General features: G+C 49.1%; 1 protein-coding gene across 6 annotated transcripts in view; it reads left to right on the forward strand.

Annotated features, from left to right (window-relative positions):
* The window catches only part of LOC137431180 (protein arginine N-methyltransferase 3), a 241,875-nt gene that overhangs the window by 95,182 nt on the left and 129,154 nt on the right, over positions 1–17,539 (forward strand). The gene's annotated exons all lie outside the window — the stretch shown is intronic.

Below are 17,539 nucleotides of genomic sequence, written 5' to 3' on the forward strand. Positions count from 1 at the left end.
TACTCATTTGTGAATATCTGTAAAACTGTCGCACTCAGGGTAGAGTTAATAGTAGAGGGAACTACATCTGAGTGCCACACTAAAATAGGTAAAAATTTATCGGGTCGGGACGCCCCGAGGGTAGAGAAGGGTGCAATGTTGCGGATATGGCATTTGGCCTCCATATCCGCTTGTAAATATTCCCCTATTTCCCCAATACTCCCCAACTATCCCCAATCCCCCATTCCCTAGTCCCATTGCCTGTAAATAACACTCTGTAGAACCGACCTTCCCCTTTTTCCCCCATTAAATGTCGTGCCCAGGTCCACCGCATCTCACGTAGACAACTTTCGGACATCTTGCTAGTTATTCTTAGTCTATGTCAGTTAAGGACTCGTTTCCATTAATTCTGACTCTTCGTTGCACCAGAATGTGATTGTATGGCACCAGTAGTGAGTTTAGGACCTCCCCTTACCTCCTCCCATCTTCCCCATGAAACAACAACAACAACAACAACAACAACTACAACAACAGAGGAGATTGGGGGCGGCGCGGCGCGGGGAGTGTGCGTCCTCACTCCGGCGTGGTTAGCCGCCATTGCCCATGCGCTCCACGGGGTTACCACGAAGGGGCTGGCTGTCAGCTCATCAGGGGCGGAGCCGGTAACCCCCCCCCCCCCCCGCACCCAATAAGAAGGGCGGACCGATTCCATCTGGGGCGGAGCTAACTAGCCGAGGGCGTGTCACTCCCCGCCGGATATACGCAGCGACTTACCGGACGTGACGTGAGATGCGCCCCCAGCTTGGAGAAAGAAAGTCACCTTCGAGCGCTGAGTGAGACCTCCCGCATCTCTGGACCGGAGCGGGTCGATTCTGTCCTTGAGCCAAGAGTGCACCTTGAGCCATCGACTACCCGCTTTCCTTGCCATCAATCCCCGTGTGAGTCAGTTTTGTCCCGTTTATCTGTCGTCTGTCGGGGCTAATATAAGAGTGTGTCTAAGTGCCTGCCTTTCTATGCTGTCCCTCTCATTCCTGTAATCTGACCTTCCGCAATATTATAACCTCCTCCGGAGGTCTTGAGAACTGAACCCTTGGTGTCGTGTCATTTTAATCCCAGCCGTTGTGTCTTTTCCATCATTGATTTAGCATAGCACGACTTAGTCAACGTTCGAGCATAATCGGGTAAACTGTGCAGACGCGGTCATACCAAACCGCTCGGTAAACTAACATCCACAACCGCGTCTGTAACAATATTATGATGAAAAGATGAACAGATTATATTTCTGCATCAAAGGTCAAAGGCCAGAAGTCACAAACAACAAACAACAACAGGCATTTTAAGGCCATTTTCCCTCCGAGAGCGGGGGTTAGCCTTGCGGTCCCCATAACAATCTTCTCCATTTAGCCCTATTTTCTGCATCTCCCCTTGTTAACCCCCTTGCCCGCATTTATTCTTCCACCACCTTCAGCCAAGTCTTTCTCGGTCTTCCCCGTCCTCGACTTCCTTCCACATTCATTTCCATCACTCTTCTCAACCAGTCACTTTCATCCTTCCTCAACACATGACCAAACCATCTCAACCTGTTTCTCTTCACAGCATCCATCACAGGCTCTATTCACATAATCTTTCGCAATTCATCATTTGTCTTCCTCTCTCTCAATGATACTCCGCACATCCACAGAACCATTCGCATTTCCACCCTTTCCAGCCTTCGTTGCTGCTCTACGTTCATTACCCATGTCTCGCTTCGATAAATCAAAACACTTCTCACACATGCAGCATACACCTTTCCCTTCAGCTTCAATGACACTCCCCTCCTCATCAGCACGCCACTCAGTTCCCGAAACTTCTTCCATGCACATCTCACTTTAGCAACCGTTGCCGAGTCTGATCCACCTTCTCCATTCAGCATGTCTCCGAGGTAGCAAAATGTTTGCACACCTTCCAGCTTCACGCCGTCTTCAAGATCCAACTCAACATTTCCTCCATCTGCAGCTCCCTCTGTGCACACCTTACACTTGAATGTAGCTGCCACACTGGTTAATGACCCTCTCAAACCACTACATTTTTGATGAACCCACTCAGCCCACATTGTACATTGAATGGAATTCGCTCCGACACCCTTCCTGCACACAGCACACGGCCACTTCCCAGTTCTTTCCACCTCACCACATGCTTTACCACTTGCCATCACCTTCGTCTTTCCGATATTCACCTTCAGACCTTTTGTCTCCATACATTGCTTCCACTTGTTCATCTTCTCCTTCAGTCTATCCATACTTTCCGCAATCACCACCAGATCATCTGTATGCAGAGGTCAACACCAGAGGTCATGTCAATTAAAAAGGTGATACTTGAGAACAGCTGAAGGGATTTAAATCAAACTTGGTACAAGAATGTATAATGATGTGATAATGTGGGCGGAGGCATATCGGTCGACATCACAGAGTGCCGTTCTAGTTTTATTTTTATAAAAATAACTTTTTCATGGTCTAAGATTCGTAATGGAGCTCGATTTTTGCATGGTCTAAGTCAAATTTTCTTTTGTTTACAAACATATCATGAGCAACTTCCTGTGCAATTATCGGCTCCGTTATGTCACACCTAATCTTCAGTCTGTGTCGCCACTGATTGCTCAGGAAGTGAGGGGTTGGTTTTTGGAGAATTATTGTGCATCGGAAAGCCAGGCATTAACTGCTGGTTTGACTAGCACGACACAAAGTAGAGAATTGGTGATGAACTCAAGAAAGAAGAAAGTAAGACAGTTTGTAATTCAAAATATTATTTACTAGCCGAAACCTGTGGAACAGCCACGGAAGGGAGGATGTGGTGTATGGATAGTGTACCATTATGGATGGCATCGGGGATTTGCTTGTCCGAGTAAGAGTTAGGAAGAAAGGTGAGAATGAAGAGTGCGTATATGAATAACGTATTTATTGCAATCTACTTAAATGACAACGCTATGATATTGTTACAGATACGACTTTGATGGTATGGTGGGCCGAGCGGGATGGCCGCCGTATCCGTACAAGTTACCCGATTGTACTCGAACGTCGACGAAGCCGCGCTATGCTGGCTCAATGAGAAAAAGAAGACACCCGGCTGGATTACAATCACACAATACGACACCAGGGGTTCAGTTCTCAAGACCTCCGGAGGAGGTTATATTAAGGCGGAAAAGGTTAGATTACAGGGACAAGAGGGAAACCTAGGAAGGTGGGCACTTAAACACACTCTTATATTAACCCTAGACAGACCACAGATAAACGGGACAAGGCTCACTCACACGGGGTTTGATGGCCAGGAAAGCGGCAGTCGATGGCTCAGGTGCACCTGGCTCAGGGACAGAATCGCGTACGTTGGTGTCCAGCAGATGCGGGGAGGTCGCTCAGCGCTCGTGGGTCGCGACTTTGGTGGAGATGCCGGGGAGGTCGCTCAGCGCTCGGGAGGGTGGCGTCTTGTCCTTCCAAGCTCGGGGCGCATCTCTCGTCACGTCCGGCGCGGGGCCGCGTATATCCGGCGGGGAGTCACGCCCTCGCTCGTTAGCTCCGCCCCATATGGCATCGGCCCATGGCTTCTCATTGGGTGCGGGGGTTACCGGCTCCGCCCTTGACGAGGGGCCGACAGGGAGCCCCCTTCTGGGTAACCCCGTCGAGCACATGTTCAATGGCGGCCAACCGAGCCGGAGTGAGGACGCAAAGCCGCTGTTGTTGTGGTTGTTGTTGGAGCTTGAGATGATGGGAAGAGATGCGGGGAGGTATGGGAAGGTCCTAAACTCCTACTGGTGCCATATCATCACATTCTGGTGCAACGAAGAGTCATAATTAATGGAAACAAGTCCTTAACTGACATAGATTAAGAATAACTAGCAAGATTTCCTATAATGGTCTACGTGTGGTGCGGGGGACCTGGGCACGACATTTAATGGGGGAATGAAGGGGAAGATCGGCTCTAATGGGTGTTGTTTACAGACAATGGGACTAGGGAATGGGGTAAGGGGAGAGTTGGGGAGTATCGGAGAAGATAGGGGAATATTTACAAGCGGATATGGAGGTCAAATTCCATATTCGCAACATTGCACCCTTCTCTACCCTCGGGGCGTCCCGACCCGATAAATTTTTACCTACTTTAGTGTGGCACGCAATGTAGTTCCCTCTACTATTAACTCTACCCTGAGTGCGACAGTTTTACAGATATTCACAAATGAGTAAATATGTCCCCCTGCGACGTTGCACCCTTCTCCTCACAGAAACACACCCACAGGATAACCGAATCCGGAAAGAATTCTCAAACTAAACATACAGCCGGTAGGGAGCATTATTTACAAGACTACGCTGCTATTTACACTACGATCCAGGACCTGTTTTTGGAGGAACACATGCAGATGTTATGCATAGAGAGAGCGCGCTTGCCAACATCGATACACCAACCCACGAGTGCTCTGTGGCCGACGGCCTTTAATAACGTGCAGAGCACCCTTTCCCGAGCATCAACAGCACCACCCCACCACCAATCGGTGCAGTCACCATTGTTCATTGGAATAAAAATAACTTCAACAACCCCTAACCCTGCAGGTGTCTCTTGCTCTTCTTGTGGTGCACTTGGTGGTGTTAATTATAAGTGGTTCACCTGTATGGCATAGGTGCCACGTTGACCCATAGGTCCATCCCCGGGTGGTGCTTGGCCGCAAACGAACTGCGGTCCATTGTGGGTGGCCACAAACATTGCGGTCCATATGGTGTACCGATCCAGGCAGCGAACAGCGAAAGTGCAGGCCCACAACTGCGTCGCCAGCACCTCTCTCTCCTCTCTCTCTACCCCAAAGCCAGATCCTCGGAGGTGGGAGACAAAAACAAGACAAGTGAGCAAGGTGGTAAGGGCGCAAAAGTGCACGCAATGCAAGGTGATGCACACTGGGGGCACATGGGAACCAGGTGAGACAGGTACGTTCCTACCGTACGCCCCCCCCACCAGGTAACCTACATGGCCCCTCCCTTACCCCTTACTGTATCAACAAAACACAACACTACCCATAAACATCTACTTTACAAATCCACAAACATCCCTACTGTCTTCCCCGTTCCTCCCATATACCAAATTCGTCTTCTCTCCCTCCTAACCAATCAAATTTGCCATTTTCAACTCTCATCAAAATTTGCCATCTCCAACTGAACATCAATATTTGCCATCACCAATTCATCATCAGTCCCTCCTAGGGAGGGAGAGATGGCATCACCCCAATGTCTCATCCACGTCGTGATGCGTCTCACAAATCCACACAGCGATTCATCTCCTGCAACAAAACAAAGAAAACACAGGTGTGGAGTCATCATCATCACCACAGGTAAGTGGCTGCGTATGGTGCGAGGAGATCCTTCATCCTAACTATTTTCTAAATGACTTTAACAACTTTACACTACCCGGGGGCTTTCTCCGGCCAAACCATTGGCCCTCTTACACTATGGGTTCTAAAAACCAATTCCCATTGGCCAAACTGTGGTGCTCTTCAATTTGGGGTCTCACTCCCCCGATTCATCTCCCGGTGCCCTCGCACAATTTCTGGGCTGTGGCGTGTACCTCTCCCAGTGGGTCTACCCACCTGCACACCTCCACCACTGCAGTTGCCTCCGAGCTTACCTGCTCCTCACCCTAACCTAACTACCTGGGGAAGGCCCTCTGGCTCTCTCCCCACTCGGTGCCCTCTCTGGCACTGGGCTACCCGGGTCCGTCCTCCGGATCCTCGGGCCCCATCCACAACTCTACCGGCTCCCAGAGCCCACCTGCGGCCTCACCTGGCCGACATCCTCACAGTGGTGGAGTGCCCAACCAACTACACACACTAACAGGCTACACGCCCAGCCATTTCCACAACACTAATGCACCCATCCACAACACCATTCTGCAACCGCACCATAAATGCCAATATCCAACCACAATTTACCTGCACCCTCTACCTAACACTTACACTACCCGCCCCGGGTACTCGTGAAAGGGGTCCACTCTTCCCCCATCCACCCCTTCGCACCATGCACACCACTCCGTACCACTCACTCCAACTCTCTCCACACACCTGTACCTGCACACCTGTGCCCTCACACTTGTTCAATCCTCACTCACACGGCATCATCTCAGCTAACTACTCCCTTCTGAAACTTGCGCTTCCCAGTCGTCCCTTTAACTATTGCGCTCCCTCGTCATTATCAACCACACTAAACTACCTGCGTCCCCACTACAGGTATCAGTCACTAACTAAACTTAACGTTACCTAATGTCAATCCTCGCTAGATCCCTACACACCATATCCTAACCCACCCGGGCTAGTTTTCACTGCCATACACCCCATAAGCTATTGCTCCTTTGCCCCCCCATGGGAAGGGTGGTGGATTTGCCATCCCACCACATCGGGGGTCTCTCACTACCAATTTCGCACATCAAATTGCAACAAATTAAAAATTTGCCAATCACTGCCCATCATCTGCCAATCACTACTGCCAATCCCTTGCCAATCATCAAATTTTGCTTTTCTCTGATTTTGGGTCCAAAACACTAACCTCATCACCCAGTCGACTCACTAATACCTCTCGGTGCGCCAATCCCTGTCCAAAGCCCGGCTTCGTAAAGCCAAGCAATGGATGCTGGTTGTTTTGTGCCAGCGGCTGGATACGTCCGGCACTCGGTGCAGGGACGGGGGCTTACCCGTGCCGAGATCCCACACACCACCTCGGCGTGGAGCCATCCAATGCCCCGATCTAGACCTGCCGGCACGTCTCACCAAAAAGTGGTCGCCATGACGACCCTTTCTATTGGGCTGCCAGCTCCGCCTAGTGGAGCCCGGACGCGGCCGTTCAAAGCGAGGCCCGGCACGCACCGAGGGCCTGCTTCGGCTATAAGTCGTTCTAAACTCTATCCCGTCTAACGTCGATGCTTCACCTGGACGCTTACACCCCGTAGCCCGTTCCTTGCTCACACATCCAGCTGTGCCCATGCTCCTCGTACCCTTCCTTACACATCCAGGTACCCTCATTCCACTCACAGCCTTGGTCACACACCTGACCACCGAACACTTTGGCACACATTCGTTGGTCGCACACCTCACCAAAACACCTCTTCGCGCCCCCTCCTCAGTCACCTCCTCTGTGACAATCACAGGTGTGCTCTCATTCGCACACCCAACCACGTGCCTCACTACCAATTCCAGCGTGCATTCCCACTCACGCTCTACCATTCCAGGTGTGCATCCTTCCATCCCAGGTGTACATCCTCGATCACCTGTCACAACTAACTCACGCTCCATGTCACTCTCACTACTTTCACCTCCACTCGTGACAACGCACTCACCCTTACTCTTGACAGCACACTCTTTCCTCATGCACCTGTCCGTCACACACCTTTCTCGCGCACACTCTCCCGTTACACCCTCTGTAACACTCACCACAGGTGGACACTCTTCCTTACTTCTGACAGCGCACTCTTTCCTCATGCACCTGTCCGTCACACACCTTTCTCGCGCACACTCCTGCGCACACTCTCCCGTCACACCCTCTGTAACACTCACCACAGGTGGACACTCTTCCTTACTTCTGACAGCGCACTCTTTCCTCATGCACCTGTCCGTCACACACCTTTCTCTCGCACACTCCTGCGCACACTCTCCCGTCACACCCTCTGTAACACTCACCACACCACGCTTCCATGTGCTCCCAGGCACACGCGCTACGACCGACTCACTCTTGCCAGCACACTCACTCCTTGGCACGCACTTTTTCCTCACACACCCCAGAGTCGGACTTTCTCGCACACCTCCTCTTTCGCACACCAGACCTGTCGCACACTTCACCAACGGCCTCTCACGAACACCCGGGTCCATCTCGACCCCCAAGCTTATTAAATCCCCTGGCGCATCATACGCACGACCATATTGGTCACCACTTACACCAGGTCCTCTTCCTCTTCGCTTCTCCTCCATCACCTGCGAATCCCTCATCCGGTTAACGAGCACATCACGATCCAAACACAGACTTTGGACCAATTCTTTTATCTCCTCTTTTATCTCTTTGTTATCCCCTCTCCGTCGCTTCTTAATTTCGCTCACCCCTTCTTCCACTTCTTCTAATTTGTGCCTCACCTCTTTTATTCCCCGGTACGTCTCCTCAAGCTCGTCCTCCAAGGCTACCTTGACCATTTCCATGTGCGTCCTCACCTGCCGGTCCTTCGTCTCCATTACCTCTATCACCTCGTCCAACCTCGTTGTCAGTCCCTCACGTACCATCTGACATTCCCTCTTCGTCGCTACCAAGTCATCTTTTAGTTCTTTCTGTGTCGCCTTTAAACCTCCTAATACCGCAGTGTTCCTTTGAACCTGCTCCACTAACTCCGTCTGTCCCACCGTCAGCTGCTCCACCTCCTGCGTCAGGTCCTCTATGCCCCCTTGTAACTTTACAGTCCCCTTTCTCACCTCCTTCTCCATGTGCTCCTCACAGTGCCTCACCTCCTCGCGCACTCCTCCGACCTCCTCACTCACTCCTCTTCTGATCTCTTCTCCCATCACTTGCATCTCCTGCCCAGATGCCACCCTCATCTGCTCCATTTCCTCCCTGTGAGCATCCAGTTTGGTTTCTACCCCCATTCTGACCCCCTCTATCTGCTGCCCCATTTGGTTAACTTCCCTTTCCGCTTGGTCCCTCATGTCCCTCAATTTGCCTTCCATGGTGTTTTCTAACCCCTCTAACCCTTTTTGCATCCCTTCCATTTGATTCTCTTGAGCGGCCATTCTGTTTTCTACCCCCGTTAACCCCTCCTGTATTTCCCCTAATCTATCGTCTAATTTCCCAAATTTCATGTCTAATCCCTTAAAATTATTGTCTAATCCCTCACTGGTACCCCTCGCTTCGTCCCTCATTACCCCCATTTGCTCACTCTGAGCCCTCGCTTCGTCCCTCATTACCCCCATTTGGTTTCCCATTACCCCCATTTGGCCCTCCAATCGCTCACCCTGAGCATCCATCCGGTTCCCCATTACCCCCAATTGGTTACTCTGCAGTTTGAGGGACGCCTGCATTTGCGCCATAAATTGCTCCATGAGGACCTGCATCTGGGCCATCCCTCCCACTTGTGCAGCGGGTGCGGCCCACGTAGCTATGTGCGAGGCGCCATTTCGCGCGTCTGCTACCCCCGCTGTTTCGCTCTCCTCACGTGTCTCAATTTGGTCCTGGACCGACCCTGCTTCACTCTCCCCTACCGGACCCCAGCCGTCTTGATCCGCCATAGCGCGACTTTCAAAATTCGAGTTTCGTAAAACAAATTCGAAATTTCGCCGTTATACTTTCGTCGAGCGCAGTACCCGCGCTCCGGATCGATTTTGTCGAGCGCCGTACGCGCTCCGGATCGATTTTGTCGAGCGCAGTACGCGCTCCGGATCGATTTTGTCGAGCGCAGTACGCGCTCCGGATCGATTTTCCCTCCCAAAATTTGGGCCTAACTAATTTAGTCCCGGGTCCGAATCTCACTCCTCGACACCAATTGTTACAGATACGACTTTGATGGTATGGTGGGCCGAGCGGGATGGCCGCCGTATCCGTACAAGTTACCCGATTGTACTCGAACGTCGACGAAGCCGCGCTATGCTGGCTCAATGAGAAAAAGAAGACACCCGGCTGGATTACAATCACACAATACGACACCAGGGGTTCAGTTCTCAAGACCTCCGGAGGAGGTTATATTAAGGCGGAAAAGGTTAGATTACAGGGACAAGAGGGAAACCTAGGAAGGTGGGCACTTAAACACACTCTTATATTAACCCTAGACAGACCACAGATAAACGGGACAAGGCTCACTCACACGGGGTTTGATGGCCAGGAAAGCGGCAGTCGATGGCTCAGGTGCACCTGGCTCAGGGACAGAATCGCGTACGTTGGTGTCCAGCAGATGCGGGGAGGTCGCTCAGCGCTCGTGGGTCGCGACTTTGGTGGAGATGCCGGGGAGGTCGCTCAGCGCTCGGGAGGGTGGCGTCTTGTCCTTCCAAGCTCGGGGCGCATCTCTCGTCACGTCCGGCGCGGGGCCGCGTATATCCGGCGGGGAGTCACGCCCTCGCTCGTTAGCTCCGCCCCATATGGCATCGGCCCATGGCTTCTCATTGGGTGCGGGGGTTACCGGCTCCGCCCTTGACGAGGGGCCGACAGGGAGCCCCCTTCTGGGTAACCCCGTCGAGCACATGTTCAATGGCGGCCAACCGAGCCGGAGTGAGGACGCAAAGCCGCTGTTGTTGTGGTTGTTGTTGGAGCTTGAGATGATGGGAAGAGATGCGGGGAGGTATGGGAAGGTCCTAAACTCCTACTGGTGCCATATCATCACATTCTGGTGCAACGAAGAGTCATAATTAATGGAAACAAGTCCTTAACTGACATAGATTAAGAATAACTAGCAAGATTTCCTATAATGGTCTACGTGTGGTGCGGGGGACCTGGGCACGACATTTAATGGGGGAATGAAGGGGAAGATCGGCTCTAATGGGTGTTGTTTACAGACAATGGGACTAGGGAATGGGGTAAGGGGAGAGTTGGGGAGTATCGGAGAAGATAGGGGAATATTTACAAGCGGATATGGAGGTCAAATTCCATATTCGCAACAATATACTTTTGAAAAATGAATGGATTCGTAATAGGAATCGGCATAGCACCACTCTGGGATTGTCCACTCAGTAGACGGCTTCCTGTCGCCTTCGACTGTCCAATCAGCGGACGGCTTGCTTCGCCTTCGCCCAGCAGACGCCAATACGATGGCGTCGTAAGATGGCGTCGTATCGGCAGTTAATCGGATGCTTTTGGGCCCCAGCGTCTGCTAATTCAGATTTTTCGAGTATGCCTGTACGTGATAAACAAAGAGCGCGGTTCATAGATCGTAAATCCATTAGTGCCATGGGCATCGGGTCACTGGGTGCGGCGTAAAAGGGATAACAAAGTCGAGTCCTTACGCTATTATTATATAGATACTCCCCGTCGATGTGCTTCTGTGGTAATCGTGAATATGAGTCACATACACGGTCACAGTGCCTGACGCCACTGTGACCGTGTTTTGATTAATAAATCTACGAGTCACAAAACACGAACCGAACTCACCTCAAGCAGTAAAAAGGTACAAATCGCTCCTAGAAACCACCTCATCTCTTCAGACCTCAACACACCTCGATAAGTGACGGCAGCGCTCATGGGATCTTCTTCTTCCGTTAAGCTCCAATTTTTTCTCTTTAAGTTAAGTCCAATCAGTCCTCTGCTCGAAGTGCTCAGGCCATGCCTTCCCGCTCTCATACTTTTATTGCCGTTCGGTGTAGAAAGGGATTGACATATTGTTCGTCTGTTTCAGCTCGTTATCTTTAAGCTTCCTTACATCTCGCCACCTGCTACACCTCTGAGTTACGAGGATTTATGCAACGCACCCCGAGTATCGCAACGTCACTCCATTTAACTTTATTAAAATGACGATAAAGACATTTCCTTATATATCCTAATTTAAAATGTTCAAGGGAATAAAAAGACCATTTGGTTCACACCACCCATGTTCACACCACTCGACTGTCCAATCAGCGGACGGCTTGCTTCGCCTTCGCCCAGCAGACGCCAATACGATGGCGTCGTAAGATGGCGTCGTATCGGCAGTTAATCGGATGCTTTTGGGCCCCAACATCAGCTAATTCAGATTTTTCGAGTATGTCTGTACGTGATAAACAAAGAGCGCGGTTCGTAGATCGTAAATCCATTAGTGCCGTGGGCATCAGGTCACTGGGTGCGGCGTAAAAGGGATAACAAAGTCGAGTCCTTACGGTATTATTATATAGATCTGGACATTAAAGGCTAGAAAAATATTTTTGTCCCCCGTCGCACCGCGGAGCAAAAGGGGGACTATGGTTTTCCCCTCCGTCAGTGCGTGCGTGCAGACGTGCGTAAGCGAAGGACCGAATTCTAATTTGGTGTGTGGGTGCAACACACGTCAAAATCCAAGATGGCCCCCGCCATATATGTCTGAACCTTGTGAGCGAAATATCTTGAAAAATAAACGAACTACTAACTTCTAATCTGGTGTGTGGGTGTATCTCCGCATAAGGGAGAACGCTATTGAAAATTGGGTCGCCACGTCAAAATCCAAGATGGCCGCCTTGCGTCGTCCACTTTGTCAACTCGCATCACTTCACCGACGGGGGACCGAGGCGTAACGCTTGTTACAGACAGAAACACAAAATAAAACAAATTTCAACTTTACATTGATTTTTCTGCAGGGAGCCCATGGTGGGGGAGCCGAAAGTCCAAAGACCTTCGGGTTCAAAAGGTTAAGGATCCTTTCTTCTTGTATACCTAGCCCTGGGGTTCTTAACCTCGGGTACCCATACCCCTTGGGGGTATGGCGACCAAAATCTGGGGGTATGGGACTCGTAAAAAATTATAACAATAAATTGTAATAAATTCAATGAAATATCAACTTTAAATATATAATAAATAATCCCTCAGTTTAAAGTAAAAACATCCCTCAGAATGCACCACAGAGCACCTAGAAATCAAAAAAATTCTAGGGGGACATGCCTCCAGTCCCCCTGAGCTATGCGCACCTTTGGTGCACTTTGGTCAGTCAACAGTCTGGCGAAGGAGGTATGGGGACATCTTGGGCAATCCTTTGGGGGTCTTGACAGGGAAAAGGTTAAGAACCCCTGTCCTAGCCCATACAACCCCATCCAGCAACAGTTCATTAATATGCCGTATTTCTCTAAACTGAGAACAAACTTGCAATAAATTTTTTTATGGCATATAAACCACTTGATAAATAATAGTAATTCTGAAAATACTACAGAAGATGGTTGAAGATAATTTTTATGCCTCCACCAACAAAGTCGCCAAGGCATTATGCTTTTGGGTTGTCCCCCGTCGCACCGCGGCTTCAAGCAGGTGGTGCACTGCCATTTCCTGCCATGGACGGACATCTGTACGTCCATCCATCCGTATGGGCTAAACCTCGTTTTTCTCAGCAACCATATGTCCGATTGAGACGAAACTTTCAAGGTCAGAGTGACACCCATGCAGAATGTTTTTCATAATTGCATAATTGCATAAATGCATAATTGCATAAATGCATAATTGCGACGTCATAAGTCACGTGCTTGGATTAAAAGCAAATAATTAAAAAAATATTTCTCGAAAACCGCTGAATGGAAAAATTTGAAACTTGGCACTTTGTCAGGTACTCCCAATGGGGAACAAAAGCATGATAATGATGACATCATAGGTGAAGTGGTATACCAGCCAAAAATGTTTTGATCGAACCCCTTATCCTAAAAATCTGAAATTGCATGCACATGATCAATCACCCATTTGTATTGAAATATTAAATTTATGACATCATAGGTCACATGGTTTGGCATCCATATTGGATTGAAGGAAAATATTAAATAATTATATCTCTGAAACCGCTCACCCTATCGATGTGAAATTTTACAAATATCATCTAACAGCACTGTTGCATATAGTTTGAAAATGATGATGTCATACGTCATGTGGTTTGGCAGCCATCTTGGATAGAAGAAACGTACCTTATTCGATCAACACAAACTTCCCAAACGTGATCCCCTACCCATACATATGCAGAGTGATGGCATCTACCCGTTGTGGGACTATGCGTAGGCATATTGACGACACAGTCTCATTGTTCTAGTTTTCCATAATTCAAGATTGCCAAAAAAATGAATCCACTTCAGAGTTTTGTATTAGATCACTCTTAATAGTTCATAAATGTTACATACTACATAATTTATTTGGTTCAGGAAATTATCGTTCCTCACCTGGTCCCTGGAGAAACCTTGGCTTGCAATGCACAAAAGGTTCGAGTTTTACGACACAATAGACATGGAATCGATCATAGCTGCCATTTTTTGGCCTTTCCTGGTGTCAAACAGCCTGATCTCTGACCCATAAGTTTGGATTCCATCCCAGTCACTCAACTCTAGACATGCTGCTGCTGCTCCGTTATCAGCAATGGTTAGAAGGCCCTACCTTCTCCCCTTTTGTTTTATGCTTCTGCCGTCTGTGAAACTGCCTTCCAGATGCTGTGCTATTCTACTCTTCCCTGCAGGGCTTCAAGCAGGTGGTGCACTGCCATTTCCTGCCATCCTCAATCTTTACGAGCATTCTCAATTATCCTCATTGATGCTTCCTCACCCAACCCTCTTACTTGCTAGTTTCATTGTTTCCTCCCCTCAGGTTGTTGTTATTTCTTTCCCTTTTTTTCTTTCTCCCCATCATTCGTTGCCTTGGGTCTTAGAATTGCCCTGCTGTCATTTCAATGGGCAAACCCCTGCGAATAGTGGCTGTTCCAGTTTATTTGCCTCATGTCTGTTCCATTTGTTTCGTCCGTATGGTGTAATCAAATGTGCAGCTCTTAACAGCTGGAGATTACACAAGGTAAAGCTCTAACACAACCTGAACCATTTATAAGCCTCTGTAATATCATCAGCCTGGAGAGCATAATTTGTAGGATTTCATGCTGATGTTACTTTCTCAGGAAGGCTTGTGCTTGAAAGACAGCTTCACGTGCCGAATGTCATGTCATGTCTTGCTTTTTCTTGAAAACCCATTTCAAATATCCTTATATTACAGTATAGCATTGCTCCTGCTTCACCTCTACACTGACTACCAACCTTCACCTCTACAGTGACTACCAACCTTCACCTCTACAGTGACTATAGTCACTTCCCAAAGCATTCTGGGTACCGGCAACAATTTTTATGATGTTGCTTTTTCTGTCTCATCTTGGGGCAGTTAAGGAAAAATTTCCTTCTCGCTATGGATGCCAACCAATTGTGTTTGGCTGTGCTTTATCCTTTAAATTCTGAGCGTCAAGCAAGGAAACTGTTTTCTCTTAGATATGACTCGGGCGGGGTCAGACCTAAAATGCTGACTTCCTGACTCTGTGGACATGCTAACCATTATGCCATGGTCTGGGTGAAGTAGAGATCTCTGTACTTGATAGTATTCCACAGTCTTTCCATCCCTGTGTGGATGAGCCAATTGGGGCTCTCTCCATCTCTGTGGATGGGCCTATAGGGGCTCTCTCCATCTCTGTGCGGACATGCCTTTCGGGGCTCTCTCAATCCCTGTGTGGATGGGCCTATAGGGGGTCTATCTGTCTCTGCGGATGGGCCTATAGGGGCTCTCTCCATCTCTGCGGATGGGCCTATAGGGGCTCTATCTGTCTCTGCGGATGGGCCTATAGGGGCTCTCTCCATCTCTGTGCGGACATGCCTTTCGGGGCTCTCTCAATCCCTGTGCGGATGGGCCTATAGGGGCTCCCTCCATCTCTGTGCGGACGGGCCTATAGGGGCTCCCTCCATCTCTGTGCGGACGGGCCTATAGGGGCTCTTTCAATCCCTGTGCGGATGGGCCTATAGGGGCTCCCTCCATCTCTGTGTGGACGGGGCTATAGGGGCTCTTTCCATCTTTGTGCGGACAGGCATATAGGGGTTCTCTCCATCCCCATGCGGATGGGCCAATTGAGGCTCTCTCCATACCCTTGTGGATGGGCCTATAGGGACTCTCTTCATCCCAATGTGGATGGGCCTATAGGGGCTCTCTCCATCCCCCATGCGGATGGGCCTATAGGGGCTCCCTCCATCTCTGTGCGGACGGGCCTATAGGGGCTCCCTCCATCTCTGTGCGGACGGGCATATAGGGGTTCTCTCCATCCCCATGCGGATGGGCCAATTGAGGCTCTCTCCATACCCTTGTGGATGGGCCTATAGGGACTCTTTTCATCCCCATGCAGACAGACCTATAATTAAGGGCTCTCTCCATCCCCATGCGGATGGGCCAATTGAGGCTCTCTCCATACCCTTGTGGATGGGCCTATAGGGACTCTCTTCATCCCCATGCAGACAGACCTATAATTAAGGGCTCTCTCCATCCCCGTGCTGATGGGTCATGGGATTGCCTTACCCCCCATGCTTGCCCCCTCCCCATGTTGAACCCATCTCCCCATGCTCGACAGATCTGCATGGCATTTCCTGCAAGGCTTGTTTGGCCTTGCAGCCGCTGCGAGTTAAGCTTATAAAATGTGGTTTTGGTGAAAGGGATATGTTGGACCACATTCAAATACAAACAGATTTGCTTTCAATAGCGACATCATATAATATCAAAGGTCATAGCGACACTATTCTTTGTAATCTCTGATATTTTAATGCTAAATCTTTGAAGAAGAATATCCTATTTCGCCCAAGGCAATTAATATATTTTTCATACAGGATTCAACCGTCCTTGTGCATCACATCTGCTATTACATCAGATGAGTAGCATACAACAACAACAACAACAGGCATTTTAAGGCTATTTTACCTGCTTGGGTGGGGGTTCACCTTGCAGGCCCCATGACAATCTTCTCCATTTTGCCTTATTTTCTGCATCTCCCCTTGTTAACCCCCTTGCCCGCATTTCTTCTTCCACCACCTTTAGCCAAGTCTTTCTCGGTCTTCCCCATCCTCTACTTCCTTCGACATTCATTTCCATCACTCTTCTAAACAGTCACTTTCATCCTTCCCCAACACATGACCAAACCATCTCAACCTGTTTCTCTTCACAGCATCCACCACAGGCTCTATTCCCATCATCTTTCGCAATTCATCATTTGCCTTCCTCTCTCCCAACGATACTCCGCACATCCACCGAACCATTCGCATTTCCACCCTTTCCAGCCTTCGTTGCTGCTCTACGTTCGTTACCCATGTCTTGCTCCCATAAATCAGTCACTTTGCATGATTTGATGATTTAGCATTTATTTGCATGATTTATTTTTGCATGATTTAGATTTAGATGAGTAGCATGATTTGCTCAAATGCTCACAACATATTTCAGGTTGAGTTCACAGGAAAGGAAATGCTACGCATCCAATCAACATCTTGGTACATTTGGAGACGGACACTCATCTTCCTGTTGTGTTTGGAATCAGTTAAGATGCTCATATTCCTGTTATTCTTCTTCAGCATGAGTGAAGAATTGGTGCAGGTGTGCATGCCTTCACATGTGTTGATGGGCATGCTCGTTGTGCCCATGTGTGCCACTGCTGTACTGAACCGTATTAACCTGTAAACCTCTATAACAATGACTCGGGCCATTTGCTGTTCACATCAGCAGTGCACACTTGGCACTTGCTTGACTACTCTGATGTTTTGAGTCTGTTTTTCTGTTTGCAATTCCTTGATATGCTTGAGGTCAAACAAAGACGCTTACAAGGATTTTTTTGTGGAATCGATATAAACTTGCGCTTTACGAAATGTCAAGTCAGGTGTGTTTTCTGCTGATGGAAAGCACTTTTTGTTGTTCGTTAACCCTTTATACTTTGTATGAAGATTGTAGGCATTTCCATTACATTGAGCATGCAGGCATACATAGGTACCAGAAATATACTGGGTGTGTGGTGATGTTGTTGTTGTTGTTGTTGTTGTTGTTGTTGTTGTTGTTGTTGTATCGCCTCGGGCAATTCTCTCGAACAAGCCCGCGGCATGGAGACAGCCGATCACTCTCCCAGGAGCGAC

The sequence above is a fragment of the Myxine glutinosa genome, chromosome 7 (assembly GCF_964187855.1).
Source record: "Myxine glutinosa chromosome 7, kmMyxGlut1.1, whole genome shotgun sequence".
Lineage (NCBI taxonomy): Eukaryota > Metazoa > Chordata > Myxini > Myxiniformes > Myxinidae > Myxine > Myxine glutinosa.